This window comes from Haemaphysalis longicornis, unplaced genomic scaffold, assembly GCF_048455015.1.
Source record: "Haemaphysalis longicornis isolate Haplotype H1 unplaced genomic scaffold, Haemaphysalis longicornis Haplotype H1 scaffold_1, whole genome shotgun sequence".
NCBI lineage: Eukaryota > Metazoa > Arthropoda > Arachnida > Ixodida > Ixodidae > Haemaphysalis > Haemaphysalis longicornis.
Window position 1 is genome coordinate 472,598,896 of NW_027526203.1, and position 4,091 is coordinate 472,602,986.

The following is a 4,091-nucleotide window of genomic DNA, read 5'->3' on the forward strand; positions in this document are numbered from 1 at the left end:
AAATAATTTGTTGGCACTTTTGTCGTCTCCAATGCTGTTAGTACCACCGGGGGTGTATTTTTAGTAGTTTTCCGCCCTTAGCCAAGTTTTTTTTTTTTAAGGGTAACAACGAAATGTGGTTGAAGAGGCGCAATCGATAACTGCTGCTTGAAGATAACTCAGACCCAAAGATCTTAACTGGAGATATTTATTCATCGACAGGGCAGAACGACTTCCTCTGCTCTTGAAAGCACCGATGAATCCCATAGATTGTAGTACAGGGAAGTGCAATAATTCCGTACAAATTACTCAGCTATTCTGTTCTGCAGCAGCAGATGACTAGGGAAACTGCGGGTATAACACCATTCAGGAACTAAGCACTGGAACTAAGCACTAGATACCGATTATCAATCAGCACGCATCATTTTTGCAGCTAATTCCCTTATTACTAAGTTTCCGAATGCCCTTGAAGGTTACCCGGCGCGGAAAATGACGGCTGTCGCGACCAGAGTATGTGTGCCGAGAGGCTCCGTTTCTCGTTCCTTCGTCCTGCCCGTACTGCATCTTGCCGCCCGGCGGAGTTGTCGTGATCGGCGGACGACTGTGCACGTGTTCGTGGCGTCACCTTAAGACTATGGTGTGTCGGATTTGCGCGCGGTTTTCCCCCAGCAGGCGTCTTTGACCTTGAGTGGAATGTGCGCGGCTGAGTCACGTTCTTTTTCTTTCTCCTCTTTTTTTATTGCATGAGCTATGAATAGGGTACACGGGCAACAGTTTTCGCCGTTGGTCCGCGGACAAGGCGCGTCAAAAGGACACAGAACAAAACAAATCGTGTAGACAGGGGTGACGTTGGTGAGGTTTGCTGCGGTGTGGTTATGTACGGGCCTCTGGCGGCTCGGCCGATGTGGCGAGATGGAGGTGGCGGCGGCTCGTGCACAGTTTGCGTTTCCGTGCTTGTTTGGCACGGCTCGCGGATTTTATTTGCAAACGGGATGCAACAAATACCCCGTTGCGGGCTTCTAAAGCGAGAACAGTCCGTGCAGACCATCGACTCCAAAAACCAAAAAAGGCATATTAACACAAAAAAAAAAGCATTTTAGGCGCTAAAAACAGCCATATAGACCCATATAGTCAAAATAGGCTCTAAAAGGCCCATGTCGTGAAAATAGGCACTTATAGGCACAATAAACTATTGCCTAAAATGCTCTCCTTCCCTTACTTCATGCTTATATATGTTAAATAGGCTTCGGGCTCACGGGGAAAAAATAGGCATTTTGCCGAAAGTTCCGGTCTGTAGTCATCTCCGGGTGCCATGCGAATGTTTCGGTGCTTTTACCTCACCACTGCCTCTGGTCACTGAAAAAATCCTCGTAGGTACGCTACGATTCTGTGAGTAATTCGTAATGCGCCGGCTAAACAATAATTTGGCTCCGAATCGGAAACTTTTCAAAACTGACTCTTGACATCACTCTAGTGGGTGTGACCACCGCACAGCTCGCGAAACGCTACTTTATATGAGAGGCACGGTACGAGCAAAATGGGACCCCCCGCCCCCTCCCCTCAACACCACAAAAAATTCTTGAACGCAACACTTTTTGCTTGAAAAGAAACGCGAATGAAAAGCTGATCCTCTCGCTCCCGGCAGGCGTCGAAGATAAGGTCCGTGCGCGCCCATTCGGTCCCTACTCTTTGCAATGAAATCGCCTACTGCCAACCATTAGAGGAGGCACAGGTATGGCCTCCCGAGAGGACGCGGCCCTTATCTTTACGACAGGCCGCTGACCTCGGCTGTGAGAAAGCGCGCGGAGCGGCTTCACAGCGCCGCTCGGGTGCTTCACAGAGAAGAACCATCCGCGGGAGCAGCACTCGACACGCACGCATCTCCGCGCGAGTCAACAAGGCGGCCGCGCAGAACAGCTGTTACCGCAGAGCCCGAAACTCCTGGGCGACACTACGGGAAAGCAGATCGTGCGCGCCCGACGGCCTGCAATCAACGGACAGCGCGAATCGATCTAGCGAAAATCCACGCAGGCACAGGTGTGCGCGAAGCAGACACGGCTCGCAATAACGGTCGCCGATTTTGGCGCCCAGAAGAAAATATGAAATAGCATGCGGCGCGCGTGTGCGTGGCGGACTTCCGAGAATGGCGCGCTGCTTAGAAGTACCCCTGGCCGCCTTGGAGAGGCGCAGGTTGCGTCAGCAGTACTCTCAATGAATGGTATATTTATGGCAGAACGCCAAACGAGAGCAGCCAGGCAACGCTTTTCTTTTTTTCTTTTTTTTTAATCTGCGGGGATTTGGAAAAGGCGCAAGCTTCGTAAAGTTGTCGAGGCATTGCATATGCTGCGCCACACTGACAGCGGCTTTTAAAAACAATGTCTCCGGAGCGCTTACACGGCGTTAGTAGAAACGGCTACGTCAACACCAGGACTTACCGGTCGTGAAGTGCAGGTGAGCGAAAATCAAACGCGGCGGAAAAGCGGGGAAACGTCGGCGTCTGTCAAAGCACTTGGCGATACATATCGCAGCAGAGCGAAGTGCGTCGAACCTGCTTGCGAGTGTCGGCGCGAGGCTGGCATATCGCCAAAAGCAACACTCCGCATTGACAAGTCGCAACGATCTCTTCCTAAAACAAGGGGGAGCAGGAAAGCAGAAGTCGTTACACAATCTTGGCACGTCCGTGAGTTCTTTGAGTCCATTCTGGGCGCATCTACGCGGCCCGACTCCGCGCATATGCTTCGCGGCAAAACACGGCGAAGATTGCCAGCTGGGGCAAACGTATCTGAAGGTAAACAAAGCCGTGTACGCAGAAACCACGCACAGGTAGGGCGTTCCGCAAGCGACGCTCGGTTGCGCACCACATGAGGGGGTGTCATCGTATTTGATTCCTTAATAAATGCAGCAACAAAATACGGCGCGCAAAACACAGGCTCATTAAGAGACAGCGCCAATTGAGCAGCCGAGTTGGTTCGTTCCGGAAAGGCGTATTCGAAATTATTCTAAAGACGCACATTTGTCATCAAGCCCCGAAATCGGACGCGGGCTCTAAAAAAAGAGCCGCTGCTTGTTCAAGTCGACAGTCAACGTGCAGGGGGGAGGCAAAGAAAAGGGTAGAAAATAAACAAGAGGAGATACGAAGGCACGGGAAAGAGCGCCAATGAAAAGGAACGGCTCCCCGCGTTATCACTGTTGTTGCACAGCTCGGCGATACGGGAGATCGCCGAGGGGGGCAACGAATCGCGCATTCCAGCGCAACCGACCTGCGCGGCACGTTTTCCGCCCAAAACAGCTGATCGACGCGCATCCGCAGTGAGAGAGCGTATAACACAGCGCGGCGCGTGCTCCCGTTTTCTACAATTACCTACAGCGAGTATAAGACGTAAACACACTCTCAGACCGAGGATTACATGTTCCGTCTTGAAATTCGATATGGCGAGGTGGAGACGGCATTCGGATACAGCGACGAGTTTCGGACGAGTCGATCCGCGCGCAGTGTTTCTCGCATAATCGCATCGCAGAAAGGCCCAAGAACCCGAGTAGACAATTACAACATTTGCCGTTTAAATTACGAAATTGTACCAAACGCGCCGATTCTGCTTTAAATTACATCGGCAGGGATGCAGTAAATCTGCACTGCGCGACCTGCAATGAATTACGCTGTCGACGCAACGTTTCTATAATGCGTGCATCCGTATCCCAGGTACCAAGATGACGAAAAATAAAGAAAGAGTTCAATTTAAGCCCAGTGGGAAGCTCTTTCAGCGGACACCTCTTTCCAAGGCGCAAACCCATCAGCTGATACAAAACAAAGGGATGAGATGCAAGTGGAATTCAAAGGGCTATACGGATACTCTCAATAGATACAACTGCGCTATCACACGCGTCAGCGGCAGTACCTGACGAGTACGCACCGTACAAATACTATTTTTCGGCAGGAAACAATGATGCGTTTACTCACCGAGAGAGTATCCCGTCCTGTCTACTTATCTCGGTTGTCAAAACTAATGCCAATGTGATGTAGGGAATCACCATTGACGTCACGCCGTTAGCGCCATCTCCGACGCATTTCGTTATGAAAATACGTTGCAGGAAATGTTCCCCGTATGTTCAGT

At 50.9% G+C, this 4,091-nt stretch overlaps 1 protein-coding gene across 2 annotated transcripts in view; it reads right to left on the reverse strand.

Moving 5' to 3' along the window:
• Rhobtb (Rho-related BTB domain containing) overlaps positions 1-4,041 on the reverse strand; it is a 225,149-nt gene extending 221,108 nt beyond the window's left edge. Inside the window, exon 1 of one of the 2 annotated variants that reach the window (XM_077688195.1) lies at positions 3,938-4,041. The gene's annotated coding sequence lies outside the window, so the exon portion shown is untranslated. Of the gene's footprint in view, positions 1-2,414; positions 2,546-3,937 lie in introns of those variants that run through there. The other variant, XM_077688196.1, reaches the window with a different exon arrangement.
• Positions 4,042-4,091: the final 50 nt, after the last annotated feature.